At 44.3% G+C, this 18,375-nt stretch overlaps 1 protein-coding gene across 3 annotated transcripts in view; it reads left to right on the plus strand.

Annotated features, from left to right (window-relative positions):
• Positions 1-18,375, plus strand: part of LOC147665747 (2-Hydroxyacid oxidase 2-like) — a 198,796-nt gene that overhangs the window by 19,150 nt on the left and 161,271 nt on the right. Inside the window, exon 1 of one of the 3 annotated variants that reach the window (XM_086949549.1) lies at positions 14,647-14,664. The exons of the other annotated variants lie outside the window; for them this stretch is intronic. The gene's annotated coding sequence lies outside the window, so the exon portion shown is untranslated. Of the gene's footprint in view, positions 1-14,646; positions 14,665-18,375 lie in introns of those variants that run through there. 3 annotated transcript variants of the gene reach the window in all.

The following is an 18,375-nucleotide window of genomic DNA, read 5'->3' on the forward strand; positions in this document are numbered from 1 at the left end:
GGCCAAACGAGGCTGGGCAGGGCCCCCCCTTTCGCCTGAGGCAAAGAATAAGGTAGACTTGAAACATATTGGGACATTGGTATTTCTTGGGACAATGACTATAGCAATAGCAGACTGATGTTTAGACATTTAAGGCTTTTGTACTATCCCAGAACTGCTGGTAATTGCCCACTGGACAGTGGTTGGAGGTCTCATAGGCGTATTTAGGTAACAGTAGTATACACTGCTGCTTTGGTTTACCTGTGTAACTGATCAAACCAGTATGGCTATGTCAACTATGACAAGTACAAAGAAGGGAACCGCTGGGACATTGGACGATTTCATCACTCAGGCAGAGAGTGTTCTGAACCGCGAGATAGAAATCGCACAAAGGAGGCTCTCGCTAGATCCGTCCCAATAACCCACATATCTAACAACAGGAGGGCAATCTCCAGCAAATATCCAGGGATCTAATTATGACATGGGAGCCCTGCAAGCTATTGATAATCTGTGTCCAATTGTAAATGTTTTGGGAGATGACACATCAGGGCAGCAGAGAGAACATGCACAACAAAACACAGGCATTGCAAGTAGATTACGAACACAAAAAACTATAGGGACGGCAAGTCATTCAAGCAGGGAAAAATCTGAAAAATCCCGGCGGGGCGCAAAAAATCAGCCAAAGAAAGGCAAAACAGGAGAGCTAGGAAATCCCTGTAATGGGTTCCCCACTACCACACCATCAAAGAAGGGTACTAGCATTAGAACAATAGGGGTACAAACAGAAGCTACAGAGTATATTGATGTAAATAGAGATCAAGAGGTAATAGGGGAATGGAGCAGACAGTGGCTAACATATTTAAAACTGCCCTGTCCTCCATTCAGGCACAAATAAGCAATTGCTTGGATAGTAAATTAAGGGTCTTGGACACTGAGATTGCCCAATTAAGCGAAATGGTGCTCCGTCTAAACAAGAACATAACAGAAGGTAATATTATAATTACAGAGGGGGAGAAACTTATTGATGGATTGAAAATAGCTAATCAGGCCACCATGGCTAATAAGGATGTGGATCAAATTCAGACACAAAGCGACGTAGGGCTTTCAAACAAGGCGCACAAATGTGATATAAAAGATCCCCAAGGGGCTAATAAGTGTGAAAAAAGGGCCCATCCTAATCTCACTAGTACCACATCGTCCTCAGAAGTTCCAACCCAAAGGGAAAGGGTATATAGCCCAAACAAGACACACCTAGTACCTAATACAGATATACTAAAATTCCCCCTGCTACGTGCCCATATGTTCTGGTTTTAGCAGGTGTACCAGTACTAAAAAGGGACCAAAAAGAAACGTGGCAAAACCTAAAGAATAAGGTGGTAGGTTGGTTGACCAAACATAAAAAATTTATGGCGAACAAAGCCAATGACATTTTGATGGTACGAAGGGTAGGGTGGGTGGGAAGTGGGGACAAAAACATACAGGGAGATGGCATTGTGGTTAACTTTAGACATCCCCATGTAATACGCTCCCTCTTGCAAGCCCATGAAGCAAACTCAATGTGGGAAACAGATATATGTGCACTGCCACTGGGTTACTTTTATAAACATCTGGAACTTGGTAGCAACAAAGCAGTAAGCAATTCTCACACCCCAGAAATATACAATAGATTCCAAGAACTGTCCCTACTCGAGGAAGTAGATTGACTACACGGGTCAGGCGTACCCTTAGACTATGGTAGGCAGCCGGCAGTGCTGGATATTGCTCCACTAGGGATAACTGATGATGTAAGTATAGAGGACACAAATAGTTGTGTAAATAACCCCAATTTATTAATACTAAATGGTAGTACTCAACTAGCTTATGGCGGTTCCATGAGAGTTTCAAATAATAAAGAGCGGGTACATTTGAAAATTATCTCATGGAATATAGCGGGTCTACGCAGGAACATTATTGATCCAGAGTGGAACAGTTTTATTAATACAAGTGATATATGCGCGTTAAAGGAAACTTGGTCGACTAAGACCATATATAGAGTGGGTTATATAAAAGCTTTTTTTTACCGGCTGTACCGTCAGTAAGTGGAAGACCCTCTGGTGGCCTAGTATAATGGGTGAAAGTCAATTTAAGTATTAGTATAAAACAAATAGTGACTGATTCACCGGATATCCTAGGTATCAAGATAACAACTAGGACAAATAGGATAATGCACATTTACAATGTCGATAATAGACCTGGGCCAGGGTCAAAGGAGTCTAAAACAATCGGGCAGCTGGATAGCATTTGAAATACAGTAGAGCATGGTCTAGGAATAGTAATTTGTGGAGACCTCAATTGTAACTTTGAACCCATTAGCGGACTGGATAAGATTTTAGACGATGAAGACATGGTAAATAAAATTCCAGCATTAACAAGTGCGAAACTGGTCCCATGTTTCACTTTAGCCATGCAAATACTTAGATTTACAGTGACTCATGGTCTCAGGGCATGTAACGGACATTATCCTGCAGATACGGAAAAACACCCCACATTTTGTAGAGGCCTTACCCAAACCAAAATAGATTATATAATGCTATCCTATGACATATGGCCATTCGCTGTTGATTTTGCAATCGATGTTAGGATGGAGAGTGATCATCGCCCACTCTGTCTTGCCCTTGAAGGAGGGTTGATGAATAGTTCATTGAATAATGCTTACAGCCAACCCTATAAAATGGATAATGTCATAGTGAGCAACAATCGTCGCTCAGTTAAATGGGCGCACATTTTGGAGCGTGGGAAGAAGTTGGCACTAGTCTATGACACTCTGGTGGATATTTTTGGCCCGTATGTTTTGGAAAATGAGTATATGGGCAAATTTATGGAATTACATGCCAGCTATTCTAAGGCAATTGTCCCACTGATTACAAGAACTGTCAATAAATGGAAAGACAAAGCCAATCAAAATTTGAATGGAAAGGCTTGGTATAATAAAGAATGTCGCAGTGCCAAAACTGAACTGGTTCAAGCTATTAAGCACAAAGAGTGCCAGCTAGTCAAGGAAGCTAGGACCAGGTATAAGAAAGTGGCAGAGAAGGCTAAATCAATTTGGGACGAAGAAATATGGTTGGGTATGTTAGAGGCCGCGAAAGACAGGGACCACATAACTTTTTGGAACATTGTCGCAAATGGAAATAGGAATTGTAGGGACTCCAGGGAAGTCTACCTAGATGAACCAACCTGGGTTGAACATTTAAAAAAAATTATATTCAGCCCCAGAAATAGGTAGCCTTGAAAGTGAGGGACTAGTATTAAATTTGAATGAAGATAAACTAGAATTTACCCTGCAAGAATCACTGACGGCTATAAGTCTAGTTAAAGCAAGTAAAGCTCCCGGACTAGACAAGATTCCGGGTGACTTATACAAACATGACATTGGTGTATGGGGCCCTTATATCAACTACCTATGCAACTCTGTAGCAGCTGGTGCAGAAATCCCTGAAACGTGGAGGGGTGCTGACATTATTTGTATTTTTAAAAAGGGCGATCCCGGGAACTACCGCCCGATAAGTTTAATTGATATTTTACAGAAAATAAACGCAAGGCAAATTTTAAATCGCATCAAACTGTGGATTGATGACGAGCAGGTTTTAAATAAATATCAGGCAGGATTTAGAGCTAAAGTCACAAGGAACACAAAATGTCCCTCAAATCAAAGACCCAGTCCCTGATCTATGCCTATAGATCCCTTCGTAGAAAACTGGACTGCCCTAACCATTCGCATTTGTTAAAAGTTATGGCTGCTGAAATCCAACCAAGCTTGTCATACAGTCTTATCCCTTGGCGTGGCAAAGATTCGCATTTCCAGAACGAATTGCAGTCAAAAATTTATAAAGCAGTTTTTGATTTTCCAAAATGCGCCTCACCCGCCAAGGTAAGACTGGAATTCGGGCTTCAGGACCTCAAATACAGGGAAATGTGCAACTTTATCAAATTCTGTCATACCCTCCGGTCATCTGAAGTGGACACTCTAAATAGACTTTGCTGGGATGTAGTAAGGTCACAGAACGAGCGAGAAACCCCAAACTCTTGGGGGAGCTACATGAGTACATCTTTGGTCACTTTGGAACTCCAATCAGCATGGGACAACAAGATGAACCGAGCGTCCTTTAACAAAACTGTCAATGTCGCAAGTAAAAAGAAATCTTTATTGGAAGATAAACTTGCACTCACAAAGAGACGGCATGGATGGACAGTTATGAACTTATACAAGTCTTCGAAGCCACAAACCTATTCATCTGCCAACTTTAGTTCCTTTTTAAAGATGTGCTTCCTAAAGTTCAGGATGGGGGTGCATGTCTCCAAGGATTTATCTCCCTCTTGTTTGACAGTTTTTAACTCAGAACGTTGTCGCTTATGCGGACTCCAAAAGGAAACCTTAGCCCATTTGCTGTGCGCATGCCCAGTCATGTTAACCCAAAGGAGACAATACCTAAAGGCGATCTTTATCAACCTGAACATTCGCACTAGCAGACAAGCAGTGATAAGGTGGCTGGAGGGTTCGTCGTGCATCTTGTCTTGCAGAGGAGTCAAGTTTATGAGACTAGTCAACAGCTGCCTTTTGCAAGTGGACGTTTTTTAATCTTAACTGTATGTAACAAATTCCTATTCTTTTAAAGTGGTTGCTACATAATCTTAACTTTTTGCTGAAATTTGATCTAAACATAGTTTTAGAATGATTTTAAAATAACAGATTTTTTACACATTTGAAATATATGGGAGTCAGAGCACAGTTGCATTTTGTATATATGACACCTCTAGCTGTTTGAGAAGATGAAACTTATTCTTTTTATGTAGGGGGTATTGTGATGATTTTAATTAATCAAACAATAAACATTAAACTTGAAAAACTTGAAACTAGAGCTAAAATTAGCACCATAGATCAGGTGTTCAGGTTCGCTTGTATGTGTTGGAAATATGTCAACATAAAGAAGGGCCACTTATATGTGGCATTCGTTGACCTAAGAGCTGCATTCGATCTCATCCCTAGACATTTACTATGGGGAGCACTTAACAGGTTGGGTTTACCGGCCAATCTCCTGGAGCAATTAATTAGATTATACCATAACAACTACGCTACAGTGAGGTGGGGACCGGAAGGTGAACAGACTGGGGCAATACCAATAAAGTGGGGCGTCCGTCAAGGATGCGTTCTCACACCAACTCTGTTCTCCTTATTTGTAAATGATATTCCCAGTTTTCTGAAGGATTGTAGTAATGATGCCCCAAAGTTAGAAGGAGAGACTATACCCGCTCTCCTATTTGCGGACAATACTATATTAGTGTCGCAAACACCGAAGGGTCTGCAATGTTTACTTAACACTTTTCAAATCTATTGCAGCAACAAAGGACTAGATATCAATACCAGTAAAACTAAGTTTATGGCGATAAATCCGCACAGGTCTTTTTCCGGACACATGGTACTAAATAAACAAAGAATAGAATATGTTCAAAATTTTACGTACCTAGGAGTCTCAATTGATTAAAAAATGTCTTGGAAAACCCAGATTGAAAAGAGTAAGCTTTTGCTTACGCAAAATGCACTTCCAATCTTAAAAAAACATGGTAACAGTCATAATAAACCCGTGTTGCCAGCGCTCGAGGTTTTTAAATTTAAAGCCCAGTCTGCTGCCATCTATGGCGCTGAACTGTGGGGTCCAGCATGTAAAAGAGAGTTTGAGTTGAATGAAAATAAATTCTATAGAGCACTCCTTAAATTACCAACTCGTACTCCGTTAACACCATTAATGCTGGATCTCAATGCGAAGCAAACTGATTACCATGTAATTTTAAGACCGCTAATGTTTTGGGTCAGGATATGGATAACACCAGTTAGCGGACTACAGGGCAGCCCTTATTGAGATAAAGGACTTAGATATCTATAACCGCCTTACTTGGTTTAATCATGTTAGGTCCTGGCTGATAACGATTGGTCTTGTACATTTCTGGAATAATCCCTTAGAAATGACAAAAAGCTCGAAGAGGGTTCTAAAAAGGTCATTTTGGTTTTATATGGAACAGAGTAGACCATATGAAAGAGCAAATGGTTTATTGACCAGTGAATTTGTTGTTTAAAACTAGTCCAAGTTTTGAACCCTTTCTCAATTAGATAAACCACCCTCTTGCCAAAACACTATACTTGAAGCTAAGATATGGTATACTAATGTTAAAATCATATGTGGCAAGATGGACTAAGGATGGTAGCGATTTATGTACCTTGTGTTCTGGGGGTAAAAGGGAAGACATTACTCATGTTCTTTTTTTTTTTCTGCCCAGCTTATGGGATGGCAAGGAAAAAATGGATAAAACCAGTTTGTAGAAACATAGGTGTGAGATCATACCAGGTGGCTGAAAGGATATTAAAATCAAACACTAGCCAAGTATTTGTTTTTGCTATAAGTAGATTTTTGTTAGCAGTTAATTTTATTAGGATTAAGGCGGGTGAGAAGCTCTAGAACACGTATGTGCATTTCAATAAAGATGTAAGAAAATAGGGAACACAATGGGACGCTAGAGCCAAACCATGGCCAGGGGACGATATCTGCTGAATTTAATTAATTTATTCAATTTAATCAATTATCTAATTGTTAATTGTAAATACGATGTAAATTGTTAGATCATATTTTTTTACGTTTTTGATACATGCCTTTTTATTCTTAAGTATTTATTGTAAAACTTCGATTTTAAACATACCTCCTGAATGAAATTACGAATTGAAAAATTAGATCAGAGGATTATGTATTTCTATGCGAACTCTCTATGATAAAATGTGTAAATGTTTTTAATGTATCTTTTATGATACAATAGTATCGAAATAAAGGAATAAAGAAAGAAAGAAAGAAGCAAGAGAGATAAAAAGAAACAAAAGAGGTGCAGAAAGAAGCAACAGAGGTACCGAAAGAGGCAAGAGGAGTGCAGAAAGAGGAAAGAGGGGTGCAGAGAGGCACACAGGGTGCATAAAGAAGCAAGAGAGATGCAGAAAGAAGCAACAGAGATGCAGAAAGGAGGACGTGAGGAGGAGAAACAGGCAAGAGGATACGGAAAGAAGCAAGAGTTGCAGAAAGAAGCAAAAGAAATGCAGAAAAAATGAACAGAGGTGTAGAAAGAGGCAAGAGGTGAGCAGAAAGAGGGAAGAGGAATGCAGAAAGAGGCACAAGGGTTGCAGAAAAAAGGGACAGAGGTGCAGAAAGAAGCTAAAGAAGTTTAGAAAAACGCAACAGTGGTGCAGAAATAGGGATGATGGGTGGAAAAAAAGGCTAGAGAAGTGCAGAAAGAAGCAACAGATGCAAAAAGGGGGAACAGGGGTGGAGAAAGTGGCAAGAGCGGTACAGAAAGAGACAAGGTCGAGAAAGAGGCACGAGGGGTGCAGAAAGAAGCAAGAGAGGTGCAGAAAGAAACAAAATAAGTACAGAATGCAGGAACAGAGGTGCAGAAAAAGACAGGAGGGGTGCAGAAAGAGGCAATAGAGGCGCAGAAAGAAGCAAGAGTGGTTTGCACACCATTAGTACCAATTTACAATTTAACACCCACATTTAGTAATAAGCAACAGGTGGCCATTCTATGTTTGCAAAGGACCTTCCACCACGCCGTAACACGTGCCGCTGCATTTTTGGTAATGTTTGAGCCGTTTGAGCTAGAAACAAGGCTTTTTTGTTCAAATCTGCAGATTAGGCAGTAGATGGTGAATTATTTGACTAATGCGGAAAATGTATAATTGTGCGAAAGTCGGTGCAGCCAAACAGTTGCATAATTCCAGTGGCCCTGCTCATACCTCTGACTAGGTCCAGAAGTGCTCCTCAGTGATTCCTTATCTATTTTGTCTCATTGAGTTCATAGTTGAGCTTCTACGGAAACGAGAAAGACTAAACCTGAGGTTACTACTCCATAACACAGACTACCATACCACATAATTACTCTTCATAACACATAATCCCACTTTCCGTAATTCCTATGAACTAAATACCACATACTTTCTATCCACATAATTTCACTACACACAACCTACATCCACTACACTCCAAGAAACCTCAATGAAACACTTTTAGATTTACAACCCTAATAGCTCTAAATCTTGCAAATATGACACCTATTACATTACAAATGCTTCTTTAACTGTTCGTCGTGTTTACAGAGAAGTGGAGAAAGAGGTCTGGGCCTCTAACCAGCGCTCAGGTATTCCGCTGTGTAGGCTTTACAGGAGGTGCTAGAAGGGCTTCTTGGCCGCAAACTCCCTCAGGAGTAAAGTGGACTTCATCCCTTAACCAGTACTATGCCAGGAGGCTCGTGTGCAGAGTAGTGGAGAAAGATGAGCGTGGCCTCCAAAGACCTCTTAGGGATTTACTGGAGGTGACAGGAGGGATAGTTAGCCCCCAAGGTCAATCTTGGGGGCCAACTACCCCTCCTATTACCTGCAGAAAGTCCCACAAAACAGGATTGCTAAGTTCTCAAAGCAGGCCACGCCCCCTTTCCCCACCACTGTGCAAACGCACGTCATGGCGCGATCTGGGTTGGGGAATTCAGTCCTCTTGAATCCTGAGGGTCCTTGGGGGTTAACTAGCCAACCAGGTACCTCCAGAAAGCCCCGCACGGCCCCCTTTTTACACCACTCTGCAAACGCGCCTCCTGGCATTCTGCTGCTCGGGGGATAAAGTCCATCTGTGTCTTGAGGTTCTCAGAACACAAGGGGACCTCATCACCCCACTAGCAGTGCGCCAAGAGGCGCGTTTGCTGAGTGGTGTAAAAAGGGGTGTGGCCTCGGACCACCTCTCAGCAATCCCACTTTGTGGGGCTTACTGGATGTACCCAGTGGGCTAGTTGGACCCCAGGGAGCCTCAGGATTCAAGGGGACTTTTGTCCCTAACTTAGAGCACACCAGGAGGCGCGTTTGCATGGTGGTGCAGGAAGGGGGTGGGGCCTCTCGCAAGACACCAGCTTTTTTTAAATGTGCTTTTTGGAAGGGGGGCTGTGTAACCCCCCCTTGCCTTTATTATTTTTGGGCACCCTATCCCCAGAACCTGAGCATTCTTTTCCTTTTAAAAAAAAAAGGTGGGAAGGGGGTCGCTGGGCCCCATTTTGGCCCCGGGGACTCCATCCCCCGAGGCATGGCAATATATTTATTTTAAAATATATATATTTTGTTAACCCCTTCCGTGCTCCCGTCGGCCATTGGGAGCACTCCCTCCCCAGTGGCCGACGCAGCCCCACCCACCATTTAGAACGCCCGCACCGCGGCGGAAAAACCACCGCAGTTAAGGCGTTAAGGAGGGGGCTGCATGGTCCTTCTCCTGAGGCCAGTTTTGGCCCGGTGACCCCATCACTCGATGCCATGCCTTATTATTTATTTTGAATTTTTTTAAATACAAAAGGGAGGCACCCTTTCCCTGAAGCACTTTTGGCCCCGGGGACCCCATCCCCCAGGGCCTGGCCTCTTTGATGGGGACTGTGGGGGGAGCCGAATGCCCCCATGGTCCCTGCCGGCTCCACATCTCCTGTGGTTTAATTATTAAAGCCCCGTTGTGGGAGGCATAAGCCCCCCCACACATTTTAATTATAATAAAGACCTGGGGAGGTGGCTAAAGGGGGCTGTGTGCCCTCAGCATATAATCAGCCTGGCCCCGGGGAGGTGGCGGTCCCTGGTGCTTCGGGGTCCCCCGCAGGCCCCCTCACTATATTTTGTGATTGCCCCCGGGACCTGGCCCATCCGGGGGCTTAATTAAACGAAGAGTGAGAGACAGCGGTTCGTTCTTTTTATTTTGGGCCGGATGCGTGCACCCAGCGCAAATTCAGGTGATTTATTTATCAAAAAATGCTTTTTTTTTAGGCCACCGAGGTCCCTGTGGGACGCCCTGAGCAGGCCTATGGGGTCGGGGTATTTATACCCTGCCCCTTTTCTTGGTTTTTACCTTTTTTTAAAACTGTTTTCTTGTGACTCGGTTGCCGAGTCACAAGATGGCTGCCAACACTTTCTGGTTTGGAGTGTTGGCAGCCAATCTGAAAGAAGCACATGCTCGGGAGGAGTCTCCAATCCCCCTTAGTGCTCAGATATAGATATTTTTATTTTTCTATTTTCTCAGCAACTACTGAACAGATTACACAATTTCAAAAAAATAAGCTTACTGAACCAAGACCTACTTTTTTGCTGAATTTGGTGTAATTCCATTCAGCAGTCTGGGCTGTAGCTTTGTCTAAAGATCCAAAGGAAATTACCATATGGAAAACGCGTTTTGGGACCCCCTTTTTTCTCAGCTCCCACCAGATGAACCACACCAAAACTTTCAAGACAGGAGCTGATCTCAGTGAAGCACTTGTTTTGAAAAGTTCACAAAGATTCGTCAAACGTCACCAAAGATATTATCAAACGAAAAAACGTTTTTTTTTTCACAACAAATTTTATTGATCGATTAGGTAAAGGCATAAATACAGCTCTCTACAGTCAGGAGATTACTGCCAAGTAGCAAGACATGTCTCAGTGTTATTACAAACCCAATCAATAAAAAGGAACAACCCCCCCGTCTCCCCCCCAACCCCAGCTACCCAACATCCCCGCTACCCACCCCTTATCCCGCCCTAACCCGGTGCACGTGATCACAATAAGCCTTCATCATCTGATTATATTGTATTAGGCATCTTGCGCCTCTTTAGGCCTGAAGGTCCTCATTCGTAGGTAACCCATCGTCTGGGTCTGCTGAAGGCTCCAGAGTCAGACCCCTGTAATCTGCCCATCTTTTCCATATTTTGTAATGTTTTTGAGGGAATCCTCTGGCCTCAAACACAGGTCGTTCCAACCCCATGAAGTAATCTAGTCCGGCCTTCCAGGCGCCCAGTGGAGGAGCCCGCTCACCCTTCCATGCCCTTGCCAGATCCCGCTTGGCGACCACCAGGCCTGATAACAAAAGATGACGCTTGTAAATGTTCCCACCCACGCTCTCTAATACATGGAGAAGTCCCAAAACGGGGAGTGTGGGGGAGATCCCATCCCAGTACCTCCGACAAACAGCTCCAAACACCATTCCAGGACCGAGTCAGACCAACACAAGACCATACTGTATGCAACAGCGTACCCCTCTCAGTTCCACAGCGCAGGCACTCCGGGGACACAATCAGGCCCGCCTTCCACAACCGCTCCCGGGTATAGTAAGCCCTGTGCAGATATTTAAACTGGATCAATCGGAGTCGCACTGCAATAGCAGCCCCACGCGGGGACTCCAAGGCCTCCCTCCAATCATCTTCGTCCATGGGTCCAACGTCCTTCTCCCAGGCATCCTTTAATGGAAGCAAAGAAGAGGAGCAATGAGTGACTAGCGTTTGGTAGATTCGGGACACCTTTTTATCCCCAAGGTCCCCCATGAAAACTTTCCCTTCCACTGGACTGAACTCCGGCAGTAACTACAGGCCAACTAGGCTAGTTGCGAGCACGTGGCGAAACTGCAGGTACTTGAAGAATTGGGTCTTGGGCATATGGAATTCAGTCCTAAGCTCCTGGAAGGACTTGAGAGTTACCCCGGTCAGAACGTGTCCAAGCAAAGAAACCCGATTGAATCCCAGCCGCCAAACCCCGTCAGCGAAGCCAGTGCGGGGAGATGTCCGTTCTTCCACAATGGGGTCTCTGCTGTTAGTCTACCCCACCAGCGCATACGATGCAGTACTTGTCGCTAAATCACAAAGACCACCTGAGTGGCACATGGCAACTTCCTCCGCTGCCTGGCCGAATACAGGAGCGTGGGCAACGTGGTGTCTCCCATCAACAAGCGCTCAAGGGCGTATGCAGGGTCTCCTCTATCGCCATACCACCATTCGTTTAGTACTAAGAGGTGGGAGGCCTGATAATTGGACAGGAGATCTGACGTGGCAAGACCACCACAATACGTGGACAGAAAGCATGTCCGCAGCGCCACCCTGGCGGCACCTCCAGCCCACAGGAAGCGACCCAAGACAGAGTTGACCTGCCGAAACCACCGGGGTGCGATTTGGTGTGGGTAATTCTGCAGTTGGTATAACAGACGCGGAAGTGCGACCATTTTAAAGATCGCAGACCTACCGAATATGGTGAGGGGAATCCGGGACCACGTCTTAATGTCCGTCTGGACCCTCTCCCACACTGGTATCACGTTGCGCTTCCATGCAATGTCTGCGGACTCGGACAGGAATACTCCCAGGTACTTCAGTCCCCCGGCCGCTACCTGCAAGGCCGACGCCCATGCGAAAAAACGCTTTTTGATTAGAAACAAGATGCTAACTATAACTACCTACAGGCGACTGCCAGTAGGTTTTATATATATATATATATATATATATATATATATAATATATATAATATATTTATACTATAATTACTGAAAAAAAACAACGGATAAAGTAACGTTCTGGTTGGGGAATGAAGTCGCCTTGACTCCAGAGGGACTTTGGGGGCCAACAAGCCCTCCTGTCACATCCACTAAGTCCCACATAGCTGGACTGCTGAGAGGTCTTCAGAGGCCACCCCCCCCCCCTGTACTCCATCACTCAAAAAACATGCCTGAGGCTGCTTGTCTTGAAAATCTTAAGATTCAACATTGCACACAGCCTGTGTGCCATGCCTTCCATACACTGCATAATAAAGGTATAGATAAGTCACATGTACTGCAGAAATTTAGCCCTAAAGCAATGGGCACTACATCCTACGCATGGGCATATCAGCAGGAGCAGATCTGCCCCTACACTGGCCAGTCTATAAAGTGAGGTCTCAAGGACTTGTTTACGAGGAGAAAGCAAGGAAAAAGCACTCAAAAAATGGGGGAAAGCAGAAAATGAGGAGAAAGCAGGGAGAAGGCACTTAAAACCAGGTAAAAAGCAAGGACAAGACAGGAGCAAGAGCGATGCAGCGGCACGGGGAGAGCGGGCCTGTATTAGGGCCAGATGTTGGTGGTCCATTACCGGTCGGTAAACCCAAAATTCGGTAAATTTCAGGTTTACCGACCGGTATTGATCCATTTGCAATGTAGGGGAGATTCGGTAAATACCGAATCGGTATTTACCGATTCTGTTTTAACGGAATCATCATTTACCGATTCTGTATTTACCGAATCGGTAAATGACATGTAGGAAGCACTTTGAAGAGTGATTCTGTGCATTAAGGATTCGTTATTTACCACCAACTATTAGTTGGTGCTAAATAACGAATACCTCTGTAAATGCAAATCTTTGCATTTACACCAGTGCCATGTGGCTGACATACATGCCCTTAGGGCATGTATGTGTGCCACATGTGCACAACAGCACTATTCAGGGGTGCAACAGGGTGTCAATGTGACACCCTGCCACCCTTGACTCTTTCCCTATTTTACCGAATCGGTATTTACCGATTCGGTAATTCCCATTGATTCCTATGGGCCTCCAGGCCCATAGGGATGAATGTGAATTACCGAATCGGTATTTACCGATTCGGTAAATACCGAATTTTAACGAATAGGTAATACTTACTAAATTTTTCCCTACCTAGCATTTAACGATTCTAAAATACCGAATTGGTAAAATTCAATATTTTAGAATCTGTAAATGCACTTTACCTACATCTAGCCCTTAGTGAAGTGTTGATAGTCCCTCTACAGCCAAGTTTCGGGAAGGCTCCCCACTGAAAATGAATGATTGATTTATTTTGAACTAAAGAGGGGTAGGACTTAAAGGATAATAAGGATGGACAGAAAAGTGAGGCGCGTGTGGTTGCCAGACGCAATCGAGAGGCGCATTGAAGACGTTCAAGGTGCGTATAAGGCCGGTCATGATAGTAGGAAGGTAGTCGGGGAGTGGGTTTGAGTGACGCGCACTTGGGTGACAGTATATGTCTGGTCCCTTTAGAGTGGAGGCGGGGTTTTGTAATTCAGCTCGATTAGTGGTAGCAGTGTGTGGCAAGTGGGCAGATCACCGTTGGGCAAGGGACAGAGCGAGGCGGGAGGATGGGCACTGGATATAGGCAGGGCCTCTGGAATTATGCGATTGTGTGGCCACAGCGATTTTCACATAATTAGTGATTGCCACATTTGCTACATAATCCATCTGCTGCACAGTCTGCAGATTTCAACAAGAAAAAGTTTTGTTTGTAGCTCAAACCGTTCAAAAGCAGTGACGCGTTGCCGCGCGCCAAAAGGCCCTTTGCAAAGCTGCATGGGTCACCTCTCGGTTGCTTAAAGCTATATTTGGAAGAGAAACTGAAACTAATAAGGTGCAACCAATGCCCAGACAGTGTTACCAAGTTTAAAACAGGGGCGTAACACAGGCCCCCGCAGCCCCTGCATTGCGGGGGGGGGCCTCGGCGCTCCAGGGGCCCCCTCGAGGTCGCGCAGCCAGCAAGCACTTCACATCCGCCTGGGATGTGATAGCTTACATAACTTGTGTAAGTTGTATTAGGTTTCATCATTGCACCTTGCTGTGGCCTCTTTTACAAATGAAATAGTGCTCCGCAGGTCTTCACTCTTTTAGGGTGGGGGCGTGGGGCTGGTAACCATTGTCAAGCGCATTTCAGCAGAATTAAAAGTGAGCGCGAGGAGGTGAGGCATCCCGGAAATGACAAGAGAGACTGCGCACCGCCGGCAATAATTCAATTTTGCCTTGTCCTGTTTCCTGCCGCCCTTTCGCGCCTGCCACGGGAGCTGCAGGGGCCAGGGCAGACATCAGGTGAGTGTTGGAGGCGCGAGGAGCCTCAGAGGGTGGGGTGGGATGCATCATGGGGTCATTAAAATGTCATGTTTAGGCCCCGCAGCAGCCCCCGTGTTCCAGCCTCCAGGGGCCCCCATCAGCTCTGCAGCACACACACAGAGGAGACACTGCTTATCTGCGTGCACTGCGAGGTTTCATTGGGGAACAGACTTTCACTTTTGAAGTAAGGGAGGTGAGTTTGGTGCTTTATTCATGTCGGTGGCTGCAGCTGCAGGTGGTGGGCATTTGGTCTCAGTTTTGAAGACTGGCATTTTCCTCATGTCACAGAGAGAGAGAGGCCCGAGTCGTCCTGAGGTTATTATCCAAATTGTTTTTGCCATCAGGAAGGCCACACTTTGCCTGGCAATATGTTTTTTATTTTTCGGTCAGCCAGCTCGGTAACACTAGACATCAGTTTGTTGTTGCAGTTGGGGCCTCACATATGCATATCCTGTTGTCACAGACGTAGGAGAGAGGCAAGGCCTGGAGTGATGCTAAGCTGCCCCATTTATATGTCCCTATGTTTTAGTGCGAGTTCCCTGAGCCTTTCTACCTTGTTTCTGCAATAAGTTGTAGTGGTGTTTCTGCGATAAATTGTAGGGGCAGTCTGCCCATGTCTTTATGCCCCTGTGTCCATCTAAATCCCAGCGTCTGTAAATACATGCCTGTTACTGTATCTGTGACCAAGTGTCAGTCAATGCATGCCTTTACGCCTTCCTGTCTCTCAATTGGAATGTGCACAACTGCATCTGTGTCCCAGTGTCAGCCAATCCCTGTCTATCCACCTCCTGTCTCTCAGCTCGGGGGTGCACAGTAACGCTGCCTACTGTGCCTTTATCAGCCTTCAAAAGCCCCCATTCAAACTTCCCTCAAGTCGCAGTGCACTAATGCCTGCCAGACATTGCACCCCCTGCAACAGAGGGGAAACAGGGGTGCACTGAGGAGCAAGTATAGAGTGTCTTGTTGCGCAAATGGTTGTAATTTACAATATTTTAATATTTCCCTCGTCTTCATTGTTTTATTTTGCTTGCGATAAAGTGTCACTCATACTCGTTGAAATGCCACTCATAATAGCACTGAAATTATGAAAATGTCACACATGGAAATCTGATACCTTGGCAGCTATGCATTTATTTGTCATGCTCAGTGGGAACAAGAGAGAGTCTCTCAAAAAAAGGAGAAAGAAGGAGGAGAATGATAGAAAAACAGTGATAAAAGGAAGATCGCATGAATGAAAATGTCAAAAAGAAGATAAAGAGGAGGGTTTGGGCAGTGGAAGATAGGCAAACTTCTGCCGAGTCCGGGTGGCGCAGCTACCGTCTGTGTAGGAGGTTCAGTGGCACCGGGACTTAGAACTCCAAGGGGCTCATTGAACTATGATAATTGCGGTCTTTGACTACACAACAGCAGTAAAAGGTGGCATTTTCCTTGCTTGCACAAGGGCCCATTACTTCTTTGCTAAGCTGCTGACTGCGCCAGAGGCTGCCTCTTGAAAAAAATACTTTATGCACTCCACTTTATTATTATTATTCTAATATAAATTAGGCAGTGGCGAGTCCGTGGTTGACGAGGATTAAGGTGAATCAAGATGCACCCCCTCGCCCCCGGCCAATGAAACCAGGGCTGTAAGCCTGTTGACAAATGTGAATGTTCTCCAAAAGGGGGAGGTCATAGAGGCAGAACTAAGGAAGCTTTATGATTTAAACTCACCCTTTGAAAATGTTTGAGAGGAGCAGGGTAAAACCAAATAATGGAAATTAACACTTCCAACACTTTTCGGGTTCATATTGTAGGCATAAAAGAGGAAGGCAAATATTTAAAGCAACAAACCAAAAATAAATCTATTTAGCAATGTAATAAAGAGGGAATGTATTATTTTTTTAATTTCTGTCAATTTATTGTACCAAGTAGCCCCTTTCACATGTTACACCCTCAGCCATTTCTTTTTTTCCCAGCAACAAATTAATCCATTCTGGGGCTTAGGTTGTCTTTTACGAATATAAGCGAAGGGTTGAAAGTGCCATTATGCCAAATAGTGTTGTACAAAAACCAGGACTGTCTAAAGATGTCGTAGAAAACATAGGGCCCTTTGCGCCTATGCAGGTGTGTAATCATTCTTGTATGTGAAATGTGCATGTTTGAATGTGTGCCCATGAATGTTTCATGTGTATATCTGTGCCTGTATAAAACACACCATATTAAACACGATCTTCTGCCAGGATTAGATTCCTGACCCTAAAAACAAATCACTGAAATGCATTAGAAAGCAAGACTGTCATTTTTTATCTTCCAAAGTACTGGTTGTCGTGTCAGTAGATTATGCAGCCCTAATATATATTTTTCTTTGTATTGTAGTACTTGCATTCCCTCATTTATAATTGAATAGTACTCCAAATCCCAGAATGGAAAGAAAAAAAGGAACAGATGAGTTGTCATGCTTAACCCAGTACATCTTCAGGCCTCTTTGAAGTTACCCTTTAACCAACAACTTTTACTGAACATCAGCTTTTGCCCCCCTTGGCACATCACCTGCTCTATAATACACACAGCCATGTGCATGCCCCCTGTCTGAACAACACACAGTGCCCTTCTGATGCACAGTCCCAAATTGCACACAACTTTCCCAACACCCAGTCCTCTAGTGAGACATATCACATAGTGTTCCCTTCAGGCATGACAACCAGTGCTTCACTGAAGCGCATTACTCTGTGCTCCTTCAATACACTTTACCCACAATGCCCCCTGCAAATCACATTGTGCCTCTACCTCATAATTTCCTACATTTGCCCCACCTCGTTCTTGATATTAAAGATAACGTCACAAATAAAATAATTGATGATATTGCAGGTGATATCACATCACTGTTGAGAATGCATTTCATGGAAATCAATATAAAGTAGGGTTGCCAAAAGAAAATGCCAGTCGTGTGTTGTTTAAAGAGCCTGGAAAGACCTTGTGTTGACACTAAATAGGGTTATAAATAAAAGTGTAGGTATTCATTTGTAATGTGACTTTTCTGTCTTTGTTTCCTTTAAATATCATTCATGGATCATTCAGGCATCCCTACAACACAATTAAAAGTGCTTTCTATGTATATTTGCTATTCAAAGTAAGCACAGGTAAGTGCTGAAAATACGGCTTTAGGTGACTGCAAATTTTCCCCCGTCTGGGACATCAAAATAATGAGCTGGCAACCCGTATCATGAGACTGGAAGTTTGTTGCAGGATCAGCACATTATTTATTTCCTACACCTTCAATCCCTATTAATGCCATAATAGCAATTAATAGTTGATCTTAGATCTGAAACCCTGCACAGCCATCAATAACATGCTGAGTTACTTCAGGTGTCTGGGAATGCACCCTGCATTCATACAACTCAATCCACATTCTTGCCCTTCACTTTGACGCTCACTCTGTACTCACAGCGATCACAATGCACTCATACTGATCACCATTCACCCGCCCACCCTGCATTCACAGTGCTCACTCTGCACTCACAATGCAATTGCGCTGTTCACCCTATACCTCACCCTGCAGTCACACAAGCACACTACTCACCCTTCACTCACCTGTCCCCCTCACTGCTCAATCTGCAATCTCACTCAAACAAGCCCATCACTAACCATGCATTTCTTCGCCCCACTCTACGCCTACATCCGCACCCAAATTCATATGACCATCTCACTCAC

Source organism: Lissotriton vulgaris, unplaced genomic scaffold, assembly GCF_964263255.1.
Source record: "Lissotriton vulgaris unplaced genomic scaffold, aLisVul1.2 SCAFFOLD_2093, whole genome shotgun sequence".
Lineage (NCBI taxonomy): Eukaryota > Metazoa > Chordata > Amphibia > Caudata > Salamandridae > Lissotriton > Lissotriton vulgaris.